This window comes from Pogoniulus pusillus, chromosome 8 (assembly GCF_015220805.1).
Source record: "Pogoniulus pusillus isolate bPogPus1 chromosome 8, bPogPus1.pri, whole genome shotgun sequence".
Classification (NCBI taxonomy): Eukaryota; Metazoa; Chordata; class Aves; order Piciformes; family Lybiidae; genus Pogoniulus; species Pogoniulus pusillus.
In genome coordinates this window covers 36,813,681-36,834,815 of record NC_087271.1, presented here as the reverse complement: position 1 = coordinate 36,834,815, position 21,135 = coordinate 36,813,681, and the positions used below count along the sequence as shown (strand labels likewise).

The 21,135-nt window shown below is 49.3% G+C and overlaps 1 protein-coding gene and 1 long non-coding RNA gene across 2 annotated transcripts in view; one reads left to right on the top strand and one right to left on the bottom strand.

The window, feature by feature from the left end:
- Positions 1 to 8,159: 8,159 nt before the first annotated feature.
- LOC135177700 (uncharacterized) lies at positions 8,160 to 11,779 on the bottom strand. Its single transcript, XR_010303130.1, has 3 exons — positions 11,366 to 11,779; positions 9,558 to 9,660; positions 8,160 to 8,346 (listed from the first exon to the last, which is right to left on the bottom strand). It is a non-coding gene; the product is annotated as an uncharacterized LOC135177700 (long non-coding RNA).
- A 14-nt stretch (positions 11,780 to 11,793) lies between these two features.
- Positions 11,794 to 21,135, top strand: part of RNF2 (ring finger protein 2) — a 30,602-nt gene continuing 21,260 nt past the window's right edge. The window contains exon 1 of the mRNA XM_064148069.1: positions 11,794 to 11,959. The gene's annotated coding sequence lies outside the window, so the exon portion shown is untranslated. The remainder of the gene's footprint in view (positions 11,960 to 21,135) is intronic.

Sequence of the window (21,135 nt, the reverse complement as noted above, 5' to 3'; positions counted from 1 at the left end):
AGAGCATCTGGTCCAAGCCTCTGCTAAAGCAGGGGCACCCATAGCAGCTTGCCCAGGATCACAATGTCCAGGCAGGTTTGGAATCTCCCCTGACAAGGAGATTCCACAACCTCTCTGGGCAGCCTGCTCCAGGGCTCCAGCACCCTTCCACCAACGTTTTTCCTCCTGTTCAGATGGAACCTCCTGGGTTCCAGTTTGTGTTTATTGCCCCTTGTCCTGCCACTGTGCACCACTGAGAAGAGTCTGGCTCCAGCCTCTTGCCTCCTACCCTTTATCTCTCAGCTCCTCACTCAGCCTGCTCTTTCCCAGGCTAAACAGCCCCAGGTCTCTCAGCCTTTCCTCCTCTCTCACATGCTCCAGTGCTCTCATCACCTTTGTAGGCTCTGCTGGACTCTCCACAGTAGTTCCCAGTCTCTTGAACTGGGGAGCCTAGAACTGGACACAATGCTCCAGATGTGGCCTCACTAGGGCAAAGCAAAAGGGAGGCCAACTTCCCCAACCAGCTGGCCACACTTTTAATGCACCTCAGGAGAGCACCTGCCTCCTTGGCCACAAAAGCACATTGCTGGCTCATGGTGAACATAGAATCATAGAATCAGTCAGGGTTGGAAGGGACCACAAGGAGCATCTAGTTCCAACCTCCCTGCCATGCCCAGGGACACCCTACCCTAGAGCAGGCTGCCCACAGCCTCAGCCAGCCTGGCCTGAAACACCACCAGCCATGGGGCCTCAACCACCTCCCTGGGCAACCCATTCCAGCCTCTCACCACTCTCATGCTCAACAACTTCCTCCTCGTGTCCACTCTGAATCTCCCCACCTCCAGCTTTGCTCCATTCCCCCCAGTCTTGGCACTCCCTGAGAGCTTAAAAAGTCCCTCCCCAGCTTTTTTGTAGGCCCCCTTCAGATCCTGGAAGGCCACAAGAAGGTCACGTGGGAGCCTCCTCTTCTGCAGACTGCACAGCCCCAACTCTTTCAGTCTGTGCTCACAGCAGAGCTGCTGCAGCCCTCTGAGCATCCTCCTGGCCCTGCTCTGGACACACTCCAGCATCTCCACAGCCCTCTTGTAACAGGGGCTCCAGAACTAGATGCAATGCTCCATGTGGGGTCAACCTGCTGGCCACACTTCTGCTGCAGCCCAGGCTCTGGTTGCCTCTCCAGGCTGCAAGTGCACACTGCTGGCTCATGTTGAGCTTCTCATCCAGCAACACCCCCAAGTCCCTCTCCTCAGGGCTGCTCTCCAGCCACTCACTGCTCAGCCTCTATTTGTTCTTGGGACTGCCTCGACCCAGCTGCAGGACCTTTCACTTGGTCTTGTTGAACTTCATGAAGTTGGCTTGTGCCCACCTCTCCAGCCTGTCCAGGTCCCTCTGGATGGCATCCTTGCCCTCCAGCCTGTCTGCTGCACCACACAGCTTGGTGTCATCCGCAAACTTGCTGAGGTGCTGATTGTAGCCAATTACCTCTTCACTATTCTCCTGTCTCAGTAGTGCCTCCAGGAGGATCTGCTCCATGATGTTACTGGGCACAGAGGTGAGACTGACTGGCTTTACTCACCACTAGGGAACCTACCCACCACTAGGGAATTACCTCCTGTCAGAAGGATGCAATAACTGTACACTAATACTCATCATTTTCTTTGGAAAGTTTGGCTTGCTTCTTTATCCCTCTCTTTGCCTTATATAGGTTGTAGCCTTTCCATTGCTTGTTCTAAAGATAACACCAAATTCTGGCATCTTTTAATGCAGGCACTCACTGCCATTGGATTTCACTTGCAGGCAGCTGACAGAGGGTAGGCTTCATAAATGCAGGTTCTTTGCAAGTGGAAACCATTACAACAAATAGTGATGTGCTTCTCCCCAGCTTCATGCCTCATGTCACTGAATCCAAGAGGTTTAAACCCTCCATGTGTATCTGTTCTGTTCAAAACCTGTATGACACATCTTATTTCTCCTCTTACTGCAAATTTGAAGCAGATGTGAGAGGCTGTAGAGAACAGGGGTAGGCTATTTTTCTCCCAGCTCAGTTCTCACTGGTCATTTAGAAGGCAAAACGTTTCCAAATAGACCCACAGGCTTTAGAAACAAGGAAAGACACACAGCCAAGATATCATTTTTCCATCTTTTAGCCTGAAAATAATGAAGGAAGAGTGGAGGGGGAAGCCAAAGAGGGATATTATTTCTTCTTTAGACTTCTGCTCTAACAGAATATCTTTGAGAAGAGTGGCTGGAAAGCTGGCAGTGGGAAAGGACCTGGAGGTGCTGGTCAACAGCCATCTGAACATGAGCCAGGGTGTGCCCTGGTGGCCAAGAAGGCCAACAGTATTCTGGCCTGGATCAGTAAGAGTGTGACACCCAGGACCAGAGCAGTGATTATCCCCCTGTACTGGTGAGGCCATACCTTGAGTAGTGAGTTCAGTTTTGGGCCCTTTACTCCAAGAAGGACCTTGAAGGGGTGGACAGGGTCCAGAGAAGGACAAGGAAGCTGGCAAAGGGTCTATAGCACAAAACTTGTGAGGAGCAGCTGAGGGATCTGGGGTTGTTTTTGCTGGAAAAAAGAATGCTGAGAGATCTTCTGGCTCTCTACAAGTCCTTGAAAGGAGGTTGGAGCTTGCAGAGTGTTGGTCCCTTCTCCCTAGTAACAAGCAGTAGGATGAAAGGAAACAGCCTTAAGTTGTGTCAGGGGAGGTCTAGTTTGGACCTAAGGAGTAGTTTCTTCCCCAAAAGAGTTGTCAAGCCCTGGAAGAGGCTGCCCAGGGCAGTGGTGGAGTCTCCATCCCTGGAGGGATTAAAAAGCCATGTAGATGTAATGCTGAGGGACATGGTCTAGTGGTGACCCTGGCAGCAAATAGGTTAATGGTTGAACTGGATGACCTTACAGGTCTTTTCCAGCCTCAATGTTTTTATTCTCTACTGCCTGCCCCAGCACCTATCAAAGGCCATCACAGATCCCTAATTCATAAAGAAGTTCAGAAGATTATCTGACAGTTGTTATCTTTATCTTCAGTTATGGGAGCTGATGGCTAAACCTTGACTGACTTGCCTAGGTTCTCACAGGCAAGACAGTCACAGTACAAGTGGAAATTGGACTGGGCCTCTTTGGGAAGGAACTAACTGCAAAATCCTACTGAAGTTGTTGGGCTGAAATGTGAGTGTGTGTGCAATTGGCAGGACCACCCCCAAACAAATTACAGCTCAGTTCTATGTGCTCCCAATTCAAGACTATTGTAGCAGGATTGTCTTTGAGCTAAACAGCTCTTAACATTTATGAGAGAAGAGCTGTGTTGCAAAGAAGTGGCTAGAAGTGCTCTAGTGGGTCACATGCTGACTTGGAACCAGAACACAGCCTGCATACACTCACTCTTCACAATTTCTTGAGGTCAATGCTTAACTTCAAATAATAGAAAAGTTAACAGAAACCTTCACTGGATTGTGTTGGAAACACACAGGTCAGGGATGGCCTTGCAAAATCCAACCAGGCCCTGAAAAGTATGCTACAATCATCTGCTGAGCTTCTCCACATGGGGAAAGAAGAGCATGCTTGATGACACAGTCATATGAGGATCCTGTGCTTTGACTAGCTATTAAACAAGTTGTTTAGTAGCTGGGGGACTGTAGCCAGGTGGGGTTGGTCTCTTCTGCCAGGCAATCAGCAACAGAACAAGGGGACACAGTCTCAAGTTGTGCCAGGAGCTGGCCAGCTCGCCCTGGAGCAGGCTGCCCCGGGAATTTGTGGAGTCTCCTAGTCTGGAGAGGTTCCAAACCCGCCTGGACATTGTGATCCTGGACAAGCTGGTGTGCTGACCCAGCTTTAGCAGGAGGTTTGGACTGGATGATCTCCAGAGGTTGCTGCCAACCCCCAGGAGGTTGTAGCTGTGTTGCTTTTGCCTGGTGTGAAAAGCCCCGCACGAGGGCACCAGAGACTTCTGCTGAACAGCATCCAGGCAGCTCTCCATACAAACTGCTCCTTGCCACTAATTTGGAATCCACACTTGTGTTCACCAACTGCAGGTCAGCCCTTCAGTACGAAAACATCCAGTGGCAAACTCAGTGTTTCCATCTGCAGCTTGAGCTTTGCTGCATCTGTTTCACATCACAGGAGAGCCTGTATGGAGATAGTGCCACCTACCAACACTGCATCGTTTCTGACCTGACTACAGCTACCCAAAGGGAGGCTGTAGCCAGGTGGGGGTTGGTCTCTTCTGCCAGGCAACCAGCAACAGAAGAAGGGGACAGAGTCGGAAGCTGTGCCAGGGGAGGTCTAGGCTGGATGTTAGGAGGAAGTTGTTGTCAGAGAGAGTGATTGGCATTGGAATGGGCTGCCCAGGGAGGTGGTGGAGTCGTTGTCCCTGGAGATGTTGAAGAAAAGACTGGATGAAAGACTTAGTGCAGGGCTCTCCAACAGCTCCACACCTGCTCCTAGCTTGGTGTCATGTGCAAACTTACTGATGCTGGACTCAATCCCCTGGTCCAGATCACTGATAAAGATATTGAAAAGGACTGGGCCCAGCACTGATCCCTGGGGGCTCTTAGCATTCAAGAGTGCAGCATTTCATTGCTTTCCTAGTTGCTTATAATGAGTTACCACCCTTTTGTCTTATCTCCTGGCCCTGGATTTCTAGGAATGGAAGAGTATCCATTAGCTTATCTTTTGTAACCTGCAGTTTGAATATCCATTAGCTACACAGGGCAGGTCATAAGTAGAAGGAAACCACATGTGTTTAGTGTGTTACCTTGGTCTCTTGAAATAAAACTGGACAAGAATAACCTTCTGTTGTCAGAGATTAAATCATTAATTACTTCGAGCCAAAAAAATTCAGTGTACTCTGAAAGTATAATTTAGAGGCAAGAAAGCAGGGCCAGATAGCTGGCTTTGTATCCAAGGATCTACACCAGAACATAAACTGGCAACAGGAAAAGTCACACCTACCTTAGGGTACCCAAATACCTGCAAACACTGATGGAGAGTTGTTGCTTTGGGCAGATAAACAGTTTCTATTTAGTTCTTACTTTTTCCTTGGCAGGAGGAAGCAATTCATAGAATCACAGAATCATTTAGGTTGGAAAAGGCCTTCAAGATCATCAAGTCGTGCTGGGGGAGGTCTAGGCTAGATGTTAGGAAGAAGTTGTTGGCAGAGAGAGTGATTGGCATTGGAATGGGCTGCCCAGGGAGGCGGTGGAGTCACTGTCCCTGGAGGTGTTGAAGCAAAGCCTGGCTGAGGCACTTAGTGCCATGGTCTGGTTGATTGGCCAGGGCTGGGTGCTAGGTTGGACTGGATGAGCCTGGAGATCTCTTCTAACCTGTTTGATTCTATGATTCATGAAGTGCACACTACCCCAATCCAGAAGTCAAACTAAGCAAATCTTTACAAATGATTCTTCTCATTATCCAGCATCATTACTTCTTAATGTGCTTTGGAGACACCTCACGAAGTAAGGAGACATCAAATGTCTACTGAAAGGATGAAAACTGTTTTGTGTGTTTTCCAGTGCAAGCCCCTTAAGCCATGGTCTAGTTGACTGGATAGGGCTGGGTGCTAGGTTGGACTGGATGATCTTGGAGGTCTCTTCCAACTTGGTTGATTCTATGATTCTATGATTGTGTAAATACTTTGGGGTTTTATTTTTTCAGTCTCAGTGAATTTGGTCTTTTGCCTTTTGAACTGTTTAAGAACTTGCATTTCATGCACTAACTTTTTCAAGCTGTAATTTGGGGGTGTGCTATTTTGAGCCAGCTTTCATTTCCTAAATGGGCCAAGCCCTTTGATCACTGCCTGAAACTTCATTTTATGAAGTAGGTAATATTATCTCACAGCTACTCCTGAAGCACTTGGCTAGTTTTGACCTCTGTTTTTACTTTGCTGATAGGATTACTTTCAGAACCCTGCAGTTTAATGGTGTTATGAAAACACTGTCTGGAAAACCCTGAATATTTCTGAATCACTACCAGTTACTGATACCACTGCCCTGCTGCTGTTCAACACTTGTGGTTCCTTGGGCTTGTATCTATACCACAAGGCTTCATGCCCCTACAACTACCAAAACTATCAAACGGTGTTGCCAATTAGAAGCAAAGAAAACTTGTTTTTCCTGCACACTCCCATCTTTGCCTTCTTACAGTCAATCTGTGCTGGAGAACTCAGCTTGATACTGTTTCCCTCAAAGACGTTGAAACATTTCAGGTCCCTGCTCGCTCAAAACCTGTTGCCCTTCTGCACACTGCTTAAGAAGTGCATTGTAGTCATGAGTTCGTTCAGGCTGTATTAAGGGCAGACACAAAAGCATTTTTAGGCCACTGAGGAAGGGAAATCAAGCCTTTGACCCTTCCTAAACAAGATCCAGTATGTTACTATCATCTCCCATCTCTGCTGCTCCTCATTCAGGACTTAGAAATGGCTGGTTTTAGCAGTGTCTTTCCCTCTTGGGTCAGCATTGATGGTTCAGGTGCTGGCTGCATTCAGTGACTTTCTTTGAAAGCAAGAACTTTATAATGGTGGGGCCTGAATCCTAAAGATCCTATAGTGTCTCATGTAAAACTGCAATTGCTATTGTTTAGGTGGGAAAAAGCTTTAAGAGCATTGATCACAGAATGACAGAAAACATCTGTTTGGAAGAGACCTCAAAGACCACACAGTCCAACCTCCAATCCAGCACTAAAGGGTCAACCCTAAACCATGTCCCTAAGCTTAAACACCTCCAGGGATAGTGACTCCACCACTGACCCAGGCAGACCATTCCAATCTCTGATAACCCTCTCAGTGAAGAAAAATCCAGGGTCCATGACCCAGTACCTGAAGAGATGATAAGCTTGTGTCTCCAGATAAGTTCCTGCTGATAACCTATCATATCATTAGCAAAGTACCTCCATAGTAACTCCTCACAGTTATCTTCAAGGTGCCCATTTGAATGCTGCATAAACTGACCTAACTTCTTCAGGCATCTCAGTGTAGGTACATTGCCAGTGCACAGAAAGAGGGTGTTTTTGTATTCCAGAATGTGATGTGTCACACTACAGGTTTAAATTTCCCTCCTTCCCCATTCATAACACTGAACATTTTTCATTAGAGATCACAGCTTGCTTCAGTCTGCTTCATTTTAAAAGAACCTAAATCTTAAACTGGAGCAAATCCATCAATTTGTAGCTAGTGTTTCTTCAGATCAACCTCAGGGTCCTTTCTTCCTGCCTCACTTGGATCTGATTTGATCCAAGGGAAAGCTGCTCTGTACACACTTTGTAACCTGCACAAAGGGTAAAGGTCTCAGAGATCTCTTCTGCTCTGGTGAACCAGGGCAGCCTGCACAGCAAAAATGATTGCTTTATTAATGCCAGGGTAGACAAGTCTCTCACCCTACCTGTGACACCACAGGATCACAGGATATATTAAGTGAAATATCAACTTCTATGGCAAGTTACCTCCTTCTTAGCCTATCTTCCAAGCAGCTGAGGTCACAGGATCACAGGATATTAGGAGTTGGAAAGGACCCAAGCTGATCATCGAGTCCAACTCCCCTGCCAGACAATCTAGCACAGATCACAGAGGAACATATCCAGATAGGACAGGAGAAGGAGACTCTGCAACCTTTCTGGGGAGCCTGTTCCAGTGCTCTGGGACCCTTACAGGAAAGAGGCTCCCCCTTGTGTTGTGCTGGAACCTCTTGTGCTGCAATTTATACACATTGCTCCTTGTCTCATGACAGGGAGCAAGTGAGCAGAGCCTGTCCCCCACCTCCTGAGCAGCCCTCAGTTGTTTATAAACATTTATCAAATCCCCTCTCAAACTTCTCTTCTCCAGACTGCAAAGCCCCAGGTCCCTCAGCCTCTCCTCATCCTCGCAGCCCTGTGCTGGACCCTCTCCAGCAGATCCCAGTCCCTCTTCAACTGGGGAGCCCACAACTGAAGGCAGTATCCAAGATCAGGTCTCACCAGGGCAGCACCAATTACCTCATCTTACCAATGCACTGCCCATTTATTTTTACCTTGCTATCATTTGCTCACACATTCATCTCTCATTACTGTAACCTACCACAGCAGAGTCAATCACCAGCATGGACATTTCCTCCCACCTTTTGTGTCTTATTTACAGTTCCCTGCCTCCAACCTTTCAACATGGCAGTACTTTGTCTTTTCTTCTCCCCCTAAACTGGTTTCTAGAAGGCAATGAATGAGTGACCTTGAATCACTTTAACAGGTAATAAATATTTTACCTGGAAGCATGTTTCACTTGACTGCAGTAATTTTCTTTACTATTATTTTGCTGCAGAAGAAATGTTTCCTTTACACAGCAGTGATGGAAACCAGGAGCTGATGAAAGCTTTTCCAGCTCTCCTGCTGCACAGTGCTTCTCTCTGCTGCAGAAAAAGATGCAAAGAACAAAAATGCTGACAGATGCTGAAGTCTGAAATACCATATTATCCATCTCCCAGGTTTTCTTGTCTGCACTGCAAGTGCAGAATCACAGAATGATGGGATAATTTGGGCTGGAAGGGAACTCAAGAGGTCCTTGTCAAACCTCTTGTTCAAAGAAGGTCAGCTCTAGGGTCAGATCAGGTCTCTCAGGGCTTGAAAACCTCCAAGGGAGGCAGCACAACCTCACTGGGCAAACTGTGCTGCTGCTTGAGTGTTCTTATGGGGAACAGGTTTTTTCTGCTTTCAACCCAAATCTTTCTTGTTTCAGTTCATTGTCAGCCTCCACCTTGCTCCCTTGCAACATTGAGGAAAGCTTGGATTCATATCCTCAGTAACCTTATAGGAAGGGACTGGATGACATAGAGTCACCAGAGTCTTTCCTGCCCCAGGATGACCAAGCCCCATTTCCATGGCCTTTCAAATCTCATGGCATGAGCTCCAGCCCCAACCACAGTAGGGGCCTCCCTGAGCTTGCTCCAGTTTGTCAATGCCTTTTCTGCACTAGAAGCCCAAAACAGGACATGATATCTGGATGCGATCCAAGGAGTGCTGATCAGAAAGGACTAAGCTTGATCTGTTGGCCATGTCCCTGTTTGTGTCACCCAGAGTGCTGGTCCCAGGCCTTCCCTGCAGAAGCAGTACTGTCCTGAGGTACCTAGTACAGAGCAGAACTGGGTATTTCCCCCCTTAAAAAGAAACCTTCTTCACACTGATGTCTTGGCAGACTGACAGCCTGCTCTTGGAAGAGTATTCAGTGGCCCTTTTTTATATCCTTAAAAGCAGCAAGAACACCACATTGCAGAGAAGATGTACAGTGCTACTATTATATGGTAAATATGGGAAATGTAAACCAAAATCAAGTAAATAATCTTATAAAGATAGAATCAAACAGGTTGGAAGAGACTTCCAAGCTCAGCCAGTCCAACCTAGCACCCAGCCCAGTCCAATCAACTAGACCATGGCACTAAGTGCCTCATCCAGGCTTTGCTTTAAGACCTCCAGGGATGGCAACTCCATCACATCCCTGGGCAGCCCATTCCAATTCAAATCACTCACTCTAGCAAGAACTTCCTCCTAACATCCAGCCTAGACCTCCCAGCACACCTTAACTGTGTTGAATTTTTCTCCACTGAGCAAAATGTTCTCCACTCACCTGCTGACAACCAACAAGTGAAGCAGTTTTCACCAAGGGACACTTCCTGGCACAGCAACAGTTTGACATATGACATTTTCCTTTCCCCAGAACTGACAAACAGCTGTAAAGATCAGAGAAAATTCAGTTGTTAATTCTGACCAGCTTCATTCCAAAGAGAGGAACTTAGCAGATTCTCTCTTTTTTTTTTGTGTGTGTTCTCTACCAGCTTTGAACTTTAACATTTAAAGAGCTGAACACCACTCACTTAAGAAAAAAAACCTAATCAAGAACAAAAAAAGGACTGTTAAATCCTGGCTGCAGCTGACTTCCTCTGAGATATAGCCAAGACATTTGATCACACTTAGAAAACAGAGATGTTATTGCTGACTACCTTATCAACCTCTTATGGGGATTTAATTAGACAGGCTGCAGTGTAAGTCACAAGGACTGTGAGGGAGTGAATAAAAATGACCAGAAATAACCTGGCATAGGCTAGAATTACTTTAAAACCTGAAGTTTTGCAACGAAGGGAAAAAAAACTCCAAACCAGGACTTTGTTAATATTCTGATTGAGATAATATTAAATGTAAAGCTCTAGGAAATCTTAGAATCAGAGAATCAACCAGGTTGGAAGAGACGTCCAAGATCATCCAGTCCAAAACCTAGCACCCAGCCCTGGCCAATCAACCAGACCATGGCACTAAGTGCCTCAGCCAGGCTTTGCTTCAACACCTCCAGGGACAGTGACTCCACCACCTCCCTGGGCAGCCCACTTCAATGCCAATCACTCTCTCTGACAACAACTTCCTCCTCACATCCATCCTAGACCTCCCCCAGCACAACTTGAGACTGTGTCCCCTTCTTCTGTTGCTGGGTGCCTGGCAGAAGAGACCAACCCCACCTGGCTACAGCCTCCCTGCAGGGAGTTGTAGACAGCAATGAGGTCTGCCCTGAGCCTCCTCTTCTCCAGGCTAAACAAGCCCAGCTCCCTCAGCCTCTCCTCATAGGGTTTGCGTTAAAATACTCCCTCTTGAATGGCTTTCAATATTCCACATTGAATCACCTGAAATAGTGTTGCTGCATCATTAAAGACAGAAGTATTAATTCGAATTTACATAGAATCACAGAATCAGGCAGGGTTGGAAGGGACCACAAGGATCAGACAGTTCCAACCCCCCCTGCCATGCCCAGGGACACCCTACCCTAGAGCAGGCTGCCCACAGCCTCATCCAGCCTGGCCTGAAACACCTCCAGCCATGGGGCCTCAACCACCTCCCTGGGCAACCCATCCCATCTCACGAGGGGATCTCTCTTCACTTTTCACTTGCATCAGATTTAATTACCCTTGGTGTACTGCTTTGCTTTGGCTGGAAACCAGTTAATGATAAGACCAATAAAGGCACCATTGAAGACCCAAAGCTGATAAAAAACGATCTTAATTTAACAGCCATTGAAAGGCAGACACTGTTATTTCGTGTTATGACTGCAGAGCAGACATGAGATGCTAGAAAACGACTGATCTAGTGGTTTTGTACCTCACACACAAGCACTGAGTCTTGCTTCAGTTCCTGAGCCTTGCCTGAGGAGCATGAAGATGCCAGCACAGCCTCATGCTATGCCTCATGGCTCTGTCCTGCCCAGGTGCCCACCACTATTTCGTGGCCTACAGGTTCCTATCTTCAGAACCAGGAATGTGAAGAGCCGTGGAAGTTAGTGGGCACGTACAGGGAGCAGAGCCCAGCCAAGGCCAGCCAGAGGCCATGCCTTTGTGCCACCAGGTCCTGAGGCTGGTGGACTTGCTCTTGCCCACAGTTTGGTAAGCTCACCTCAGCGCTTCACCTGCCAGCGTGGTTGCCGGGGTCAGGCCGGACGCCAGCCCGGGTACCGCCGCAGGAGGCTCGGCTCGGCGGTGCTGAGTGCAAAGCCCGAGATGGTAGCTTGCGCCCACCGCCAAGTTACCTCAGGAGCCCCCTCCGAGCCCTCCCGCCTAGGCAGCACTGCCTGCGGCTGGCGCCGGCTCTGCTCTGGGGGCCGCGGCGAAGAGCCCCGCCGGGCTCGCTGCCACAGCTCCCGCCACCGGCGGCAGGGGAATGTGAGCGAGGCAGGGCGCTGGCAGCGGCCGCGGGGGTGTGCGGGGGGCGGGGAAAGGAGCCAGCGGTCCCCACCTCGGGGAAAGGAGAAGGGAGGAGGGCGCTGAGGCGGCCGGCGCCGGCACCCCATCCGCGCTCCCCCTGCCCAGCCCCGGCCATGAATATGTAACTCCCCTCTATTTCCCGAGCTCCATTGCGGAGCCTGCCGCTCGCCATATTGTGCTGCTGGGGCTGCGGCTTGGCTGCCGGCGGGAGCGAGCGGCGCGGCGCGGCCAGGCGAGGCGGCCTGAGGCGGGAGCCCAGCGGCCTGAGGCGGGAGCCCAGCGGGCGGTGAGCGCAGCGCAGGGCGGAGGGCGGGCACCGGGGCAGCCGCTGCCGGAGGGTCTCTCTCTAGTGGGGCAGGGCAGGGTGAAGAGCTGTCGGCTGCGGCGGGGTGCCCCGGAGCGGGGTCTGGTGCTGGCAGCGGTGCCCGGCCCGGTGCGGCAGCTGCGGGGGGAGGATGGTTATGGCGGGGTGCGTGTGTGTGTGTGTGTCCTGCAGCGGGCTCCCCGCTACGCGGAGGGCACTCTGATCAGGCTGCCCCGGCCCTGGCTGAGCGGGTTACAGCCCGCTCCGGCTCCTCTCGTCCTCAGCCCCCTGACAGGCAGCTCCCGCCGGGCCAGGGCTGCCAGGGTTGGCGGTGGGGACCCGCCTGGACTCCGATTAAGCCGGGGACCTTCGGCGTTGCCGCAGAGCCGCGGGGAGCCCCGCAAGCCCGGACGCGACTGCGGGGCCCCGGCGTGTGTCCGCCGAGCCCGAAGGTGCGTGTGTATGTGTGTGTGCGTGTGTATGTGTGGTGTGCGTGTGTGTGTGTGCGTGTGTGTGTATGTGCGCAGAGGCAGGCTCCGGCAGCTGCGGGCAGAGATGCCGTGCACAGCTCCCTGTCACGGCCGCGTTCCCTTCGCTTCAGCCCAGCCAGCCAGGCACGGTGGCACGTCTTGCCTGGGAAGGGAGAGCTGATGAGCAGAGTCACGGCCCCTGATTGTTGCTTTCATACACTGCCCCTGCTTTAAACACGATATTCGATGTGAGTTAGGGCGCTGCGTCCCCAGCCTTTTGTTTCTCCCAAAGCCCCCGTGCATCACCGTGCCCAGCACTATGTGCCAGGTGTGATGCTGATAGACTGGGAACGACCTGACCGTAGGTCCAGCAGGGCGTCGGATGGAGAAAGGTTCACTGTGGCAGGAGCTGTGGATGTGTCTTCTCCCTTCACACTCGCTCTCACGGAATCCAGTATGAATTTAGCACCTGTTTCGTGATAACTCTAATGCTCTCTGGTAGCACACTCTTCAAAATCATCTGCCTTCCTTGGGGCCCACCCCAGGGCATAGCGTTTGTATGAAGCAAATGCTCTGAGCAATGTCCTTCTTGGGATTTTTGCTAAGCTATTTGTTTTTCAGCTCCTTCTCTGTGGAAAAGAATTAGCTCGAGTGCCTAATTCTGTAGAAATCTGGACGACAGCAAGTGGAGAAAGATGATTTCTAGTATGATAAACCATAATCCAGTCCTGCTTGGATAGAAGTGGTCACAGCTGTGTGCAATGCATTGCGTGTGAGCTTTTGAGGATTAAAGGGAATTGCTTGTATTGGGGGGGGGGGGAAAACCCCATGAATGGTGTGCAGGTGAAATGTTTTTTGCTTGGGGAGAAGTCTTTAATCAAATGTGTCATTCATTCAGTGACAAAGACTCCATTTGTCACAGGAGTTCCCTGCAGAGGTTCTCTGACTTGTAGTCATCTCTGTTTTCATTTTAAAAGTTCTGTAATGAGATAATTTGACTTTTTTATCCATCATGTCAAGCTCAGAGCTGGTGTTTGGCCTGTCAGCTAAGAGAGGTGCTGGCTTTGAAAGGAGCAGATATCAATAGCAGGATGTTTTGCAGTAAAGGATATACTTGCATTGGCTTCGGTGGCTGTTTGGAGATGGGAAGGATTTTCACTGGACAGCTGTTAGCATGAACCACAGTGACAGGCAGGAACCTTTGCAGCTGGATCTGACTCTGGTAGGATGCTTTTCAGTGATGACAAATAAGATTGAAATATCTGTAGACCTTACTGACCTCGTGAATTCTTATTTACAATGCTTGGCAAATATTGTGTTATTTACTAACAAGGCCAAGTGCCAAGTCCTGCACCTGGGTAGGGGCAATCCCCAGTATCAGTTCAAGGTGGGGGATGAGGTAATGGAGAGCAGCGCTTAGCGCTTGGAGGTGCTGGGGGGTGAACATGAACCAGCACTGTGGGCTCACAGCCCAGACCCAGCCGTGTCCTTGGCCGATACCCAGCAGCATGGGCAGCAAGTGGGGGGAGTGGATTCTGCCCCTCTGCTCCACTCTGCTGAGACCCCTGCTGCAGTGCTGGGGCCAGCTCTGGAGTCCTCAGCATGGTAGAGACATGGAGCTGTTGAAGTGGGGCCAGAGGATGCCACAACAATGATGGGAGGGCTGGAAGCCCTCTGCTGTGGGGCCAGGCTGAGGGAGTTGCGCTTGTTCACCCTGGAGAAGAGAAGGCTCCAAGGGCACCTTCTGGTGGCCTTTCAGTGCTTACAGGGGCTGATCAGAAAGCTAGGGACAGACTTTTGATGAGGGCTTATTGTGACAGGACAAGGGGTGGTGGTTTGAAATGAAAAGAGGAAGATTTATTTGGGATATATGGAAGATACTTCTTAGATAGAGGATGGTGAGACACTGGCCCAGGTTGCCCAGAGAGGTGGTGGATGCCACAGATAGGGATCTGTGGAACCATGTCAACCACGTTAGGTTGCTTGGGACTCTGAGCAACCTGCTCTAGTTGCACATGTCTCTGATGACTGCAGTGGGGTGGATTTGATGACCCTTAAAGGTCCCTTCCAACTCAAACCATTCTGTGGTTCTGCATTCAGCTTCATAATAGCAGTGAGACACAGAGTTTGCACTGGAGGAGTTTAACTTCTTCAGTGGCTAAGTTATTAACCTTTGGCTTTGAAGCTTTGAAACCCCAGCCCTGCTGCAGCTGCCAAGAAAAGCACTGCCTGTCGTGTCTCAGAGCTGAAATAACATGCAAGCACCAGTGAAATAAATTGCATGGGGCTCCCTTTATCAATGACTGTTGTGTTTTAAGAGTGATGCATGGTAATACATTGAATATAAAGTCTTGGCTGGGCATCCTGGCTGATCAGAGGAGAATTCTGGCATTTTCAGGGCTGTGTAATCATTAAACAGAAATATGGCTATAGGAAATATTTCCTATGGGAAAGCATCAGTCTTGTATGTGAAATAGACGTTGGCATATGTGAATTTCTTCAGCTTGTTTTATGTGTTTCTCTTTTGCTTAGTTAAGAAGAGTGCAATGGGGGCGGGGGGAGGGGAAGCAAGGGCAGAAAGGAGCTTCACCAAATGAGATGCAAGACTGCAATAGCTTGGTTGTATTTCTCTTATAAGGAGCACTGAATCTGCTCCTACTGAGGAGCCAGTGCAGAGGACTTAGAATCACAGAATCAGTCAGGGTTGGAAGGCACCACCATCTAGTTCCAACCCCTGTGCCATGGGCAGGGACACCCTACCCTAGAGCAGGCTGACCAGAGCCTCATCCAGCCTGGCCTTAAACACCCCCAGGGCTGGGGTCTCAATCACCTCCCCTGGGCAACCCACTCATGCTGAAGAACTTCTTCCTCATGTCCAGTCTGAATGGAACAAAGAACAAACGTTACATGGAACAAAGTAGCAGAGCAAAGAGATTTCTACCACTTTTTTGGTTTTGCCTAAGTTGTCTTTACTTATTCTTTAATGAACAGATCAGCAGTTTAATAATGATGGAAGTGAAGGCAAGCAACTGGAGAAGGGATATTGTTGAGCCCCAGCTTGGCTCTGCTTGTTGATGAAACTAACTGGCCTTTGAAGCTGACCTTACATTCTTAATTTTCTGAGGAATGAGCAGCATTTGGCATTCTGGAGCTGTTCAGACTTGCTGCAGTGCAGAAATATTTGAGGAATTGTCTCTGTCTGTCTTGCCCCCCACTTGTGGATCGTGGAACTCTCTTGCCAACAGCTGAGAGTCAGAAGTTGTATTCTTCTAACTAATCAACCCCCTAATCCATTCTTTAATCCTCCCCACTCAGGGTTAACATTGCCTTCTTTTTTGATGATTATTTGGATTAAATTCTGGAAGTGTTGCTCCTGTAATACTATTTACTTCATTTTACTTCATTGTTTTTGCCTCTCACTCAGCTTGAGATGAGAGCTGTCTGGTTGCCAGATTAACTATTTTATTTCTATATATATATATTTAGTTATGAAGCAAATCATAGAAAAGGTGACTTGAGTACTCTTTTGTTTTGGCTGCCAAGTGCTGTGGGGGAGTTTATTTTCTGTTCATTAATAATGAAGCCATCTCTTGTCCTCATTAAGAAAATGATATCACTGTTGGTTGTGGCTAAGCTTCACTATCATAACTGCTAAGTGGGTGAGAAAATTCTTGTGGCCATCTAACGTAGCTCTGAAAAACTGAAACTCAAGCATAGGTCTGGATCTAATACTCTCAGAGTTACTCCCACAGTAACAGCTTACTGTCATTTAGTGACAGGAGCAGGAGTAATGGCTTCGAACTGGAAGCAGATGAATTTAGATTTGACATTAGGAGGAAGTTCTTCCCCATTAACTTGTCAAGGCACTGGAACAGGTTGCCCAGAGATGTTGTGGAGGGTCCAAGCCTGGAAGTGTTCCAAGCCAAGTTGGATGGGGCATTGAGTGACTTGGTCTAGTAGGAGGTGTCCCTCCCCATGGCAGGAGGTTGGAACTAGATGATCTTTAAGGTCTTTTCTAACCCAAACCAGTCTGTGATTCTATGGTTTATAGTAATAAAGGTGATGGGCAGTGGGCTTGTTGTGTGTGGAAAGGAGGGACAGCAAAGTGGCTCACTTGATGTGGTCCCAGTAGCCTGTGGAGAGCAGCACAACCTGTTTACAGTATATTTGGCTTCAGCTTCAACAGTGTTTCTTGGAATGTGCTTAGCAGCATCTTGGATCCTGTAGTGCTCTGACAAAGCAGCCAAAGCACTAGTCCAAGCAGCTGATGAGCCAGGCTTTCGTGTTTTCTGCTGCTGGAATGAAAATTAGCAAGCCCACGGTGGTTTCCCAGTGGAAGGGAAAGCAGATCCGTGCTAGCTGGGGGAGCACTGCAGCGCAGGGTCTAGCATGCTCATCTCAACGTCCCTGTAGCCTTAGACTGTCTGGGGAGCAGACTGCTCTGTCCTGGGCTCGGCAGGGACACTGTGGGGCTGGAACAGCGCAGGGAGCAGGAGGTACAGCCCTGTGGAGCACTAACAAATGAACTGTGGGAGGAAAGTAGCAGTTGTGCAGCTCCTGTTCCTTACCAGCCTAGTGACATTATAGAATCATAGAATCAACCAGGTTGGAAGAGACCTCCAAGCTCATCCACTCCAACCTAGCACCCAGCCCTGTCCAGTCAACCAGACCATGGCACCAAGTGCCTCATCCAGTCTTTTCATGAACACCCCCAGGGATGGTGACTCCACCACCTCCCTGGGTAGCCCATTCCTCATGTTTGCAGTAGAGCAGGGTGAAGGTTTTGATGCTGTCAGTGCCTGACACCACCCCAATTGTCAGGAAGGAACATGAAAGTTTTGACTGCACACACCTCTGGCAGGGGGGTTTTATCATAGAATCATAGAATCAACCAGGTTGGAAGAGACCTCCAAGATCATCCAGTCCAACCTAGCACCCAGCCCTATCCAGTCAACCAGACCATGGCACTAAGTGCCTCATCCAGTCTTTTCTTGAACACCTCCAGGGACGGTGACTCCACCACCTCCCTGGGCAGCCCATTCCAATGCCAGTCACTCTCTCTGTGAAGAGAGTGATTATCTGGGTGAGCAGAGTGTTGTATTAAAAACTGCAAAGTCCTGAAGGTGAAATTGAGTCAGTGTGTTTCATTATCACCACCAAAAGTGGGTTGAGCTGTTGGATAGAACCCAGGCTGCCTTGGTGTTTTTTTTTTTCCCCCAAGTGTAACTGTAGCTAAAAAAGTGAGTTTTGCCAGCACAGCCATCAGTCGGGGGCTGTTTCTCCATGCTCCCAGGGTAAAAGCTTCTAAGTGAAAGGCTAGTTTCTTGAGACCTAACCTCTGCTGCTAAACTAGTAACAGAGCTTATGGAGGCAGGGAGGAAGATCATTTGAATTGTAGTGCAAGTATGTTCAGAGGATCTGCGTGAAAATGTGCAGCAAACCAAAAGGCTGAGCATGGAAATGTTACTGAAGTGATCAGACTTAACCTCTGCTGCTTGAAGCACTCAGTTCTCACAGCTGTTATTTCAGGCAGGCAGCAAGAAATAGGTTAGCTCCAAAAATGTGCCAGCAGGCTGTGAGGGCAAGAAAGCAAAAGCATCAGTGCTGCAGTAAGGGGATACACTGCACAACAGCAGGGTATGAGGTGTTTTTATAGAATCATACAATCAACCAGGTTGGAAGAGACCTCCAAGCTCAGCCAGGCCAACCTAGCACCCAGCCCTGACCAATCAACCAGACCATGGCACTAAGTGCCTCAGCCAGTTGTTTTTTGAACACCTCCAGGGATGGTGACTCCACCACCTCCCTGGGCAGCCCATTCCAATGCCAATCACTCTCTCTGACAACAACTTCCTAACAACATCCAGCCTAGACCTCCCCCAGCACAACTTGAGACTGTGTCCCCTTGTTCTGTTGCTGCTTGCCTGGCAGAAGAGCCCAACCCCACCTGGCTACAGCCTCCCTTCAGGTAGTTGCAGACAGCAATGAGCTCTGCCCTGAGCCTCCTCTTCTGCAGGCTGCACACCCCCAGCTCCCTCAGCCTCTCCTCACAGGGCTCTGCTCCAGGCCCCTCAGCAGCTTTGTTGCCCTTCTCTGGACATCTTCCAGCACCTCAACATCTCTCTTGAATTGAGGAGCCCAGAACTGGACACAGCACTCAAGGGGTGGCCTGAGCAGTGCTGAGTACAGGGGAAGAAGAACCTCCCTTGTCCTGCTGGCCACACTGTTCCTGATCCAGGCCAGGATGCCATTGGCTCTGCTGCCCACCTGGGCACTGCTGCCGCATCTTCAGCTACTCTCTACCAGGACCCCCAGGTCCCTCTCTGCCTGGCTGCTCTCAGCCACTCTGTCTCCAGCCTGTAGTGCTGCTTGGGGTTGTTGTGGCCAAAGTGTAGAACCCTGCCCTTGGCCTTGTTCAATCTCATCCCATTGGCCTCTGCCCACCCATCCAGCCTGTCCAGGTCCCTCTGCAGGGCTCTCCTACCCTCCAACAGCTCCACACCTGCTCCTAGCTTGGTGTCATCTGCAAACTTACTGATGCTGGACTCAATCCCTGTGTCCAGGTCATCAATAAAGATGTTGAACAGGACTGTGCCCAGCACTGATCCCTGGGGCACACCACTAGTGCCAGCTGCCAACTGGATGTGGCACCATTCACTGCCACTCTCTAGGCCCAGCCTTCCAGCCAGTGTTTTTGGTGCAGTCACAGCCGTGTCAATGTGGGTTATTTTTCCTGTGGGTCCTGAGATCCAGTGTGCTATAAGCATGCTACTACAGAAAGCTTTTTAAAAAGGATTTTAAAAAGTCTTGATTAAAACATCCTACAGCAGTGTGTATCATCCCTGGCTTCTTTGTGTTATGGAATCTCAGCATGGCAGGGATTGGAAGGAACCTCTAGGGATGATCTAATCCAACCACCCTGCTAAAAGCAGGAATGCCTACAGCAGCTTGCCCAGGATCACAGTGTCCAATTGGGTTTGGAATCTCTTCAGACTAGGAGATTCAACAACCTCTCTGGGCAGTCTGCTCCAGGGCTCCAGCACCTTTCCACCAAATAATTTTTTCCTCCTGTTCAGACAGAACCTCCCAGGTTCCAGTTTGTGCCTGTTGTCTCTTGTACTGTCAGTGTGCACCACTGAGAAGAGTCTGGCTCCATCTTCCTGCCCCCAGTGCTTTATCTCTTGCTCAACATTGATCAGATCCCCTCTAGGACTGCTCTTCTCCAGGCTAAACAGCCCCAGATCTTTTTGCTTTCCTCCTCACAGAGATGCTTCAATGCTCTCATCCCTTCTGTAGCCTCTGCTGGACTCTCTCCAATAATTTCCTGTCTCTCTTGTACTGGGCAGCCCAGAACTGGACCCAGTACTCCAAGTGTGGCCCAAATAAGGCAAAGCAGAGGAGAAGAACCTCCTTCAACCTGCTGCTGACCACTCTTCTGAATGCACCTCTAGGTGTATTTAATTTCTGTGATGGATTCAACTTTTCTGGAGTTTGAAGTTTTACTTTTGTTCACTCCCAAAAGTTTTCAAGCCTTTCTCTGTCATACTCTGATCTGATCCAGCACTGAAAAGAATTTTAGGCAGGATTGTAGAACAAAAAAAACCATTTTTGCTTTGCCTCTCACAGTTCCTTATTAATTAACAACTTCATCAGGCACTACAGAATCATGCTTCATAATATGAGAAACTTTGCCTAAAATTGAACAACTAACTGAAAACTGCAATTCTGCTCATTCCCCCACAGAGTTCTGCTGAAGGTTTTTACTCCACAGGGCTGAATTATGGCTTGGTAATAGCTGTTTTCCTTTTTACACGAGTTGTTGGCAAAGCTCTTTGGCACATATGAGATCAAGTGCTTGTCTGATTTATTGGCTGGGTGAAAAGATGGTGGGATAATTTTGTGTGTTCTTTTTCTCACAGATGATGTGGTGTCCAGAAGGGCACAATACCTAACTGTAAACAAGAAGCTCTGGAGTCCTCAGCATAGGAGAGACATGGAGCTGTTGGAGCAGGGCCAGAGGAAGCCACAACAATGCTGGGAGGGATGGAAACCTTTTGCTGTGAGGCCAGGCTGAGAGAGTTGGGCATGTTCAGCCTGGAGAAGAGAAGGCTCCAGAGAGACCTTCTGGTGGCCTTTCAGTGCTTACAGGGGCTGATCAGAAAGCTGGGGACAGACTTTTGATCAGGGCAAGGGCTGATGGGTTTGAACTAAAAGAGAGAGATTTAGACTAGAGAGAAGGAGGAAATGTTTGACAGTGAGGGTGGTGTGACACTGGCCCAGATTGCCCAGAGAGGGGCAAACCATCCTCGGGGTTCTGAGCAACCTGACCTAGCTGCAGATGTGCTCTTTGCAGTTCACAGAATCACAGAATCAGCCAGGTTGGAAGAGACCTCCAAGATCATCCAGTCCAACCTAGCACCCAGCCCTATCCAGTCAACTAGACCATGGCACTAAATGCCTCATCCAGTCTTCTCTTGAACACCTCCAGGCACGGTGACTCCACCACCTCCCTGGGCAGCCCATTCCAATGGCAAATCACTCTCTCTGTGAAGTTTGGCCTAGATGACTTTTGAAGGTCCCTTCCCACCCTAGGGACTGAGGCTATTGACAGTACTGGAGTGATGCAAGGAGCTGTGTGAGAAGCCCACTGATTGCCTTGGCACAGAGTGTAGAACTCATCAGAATAAC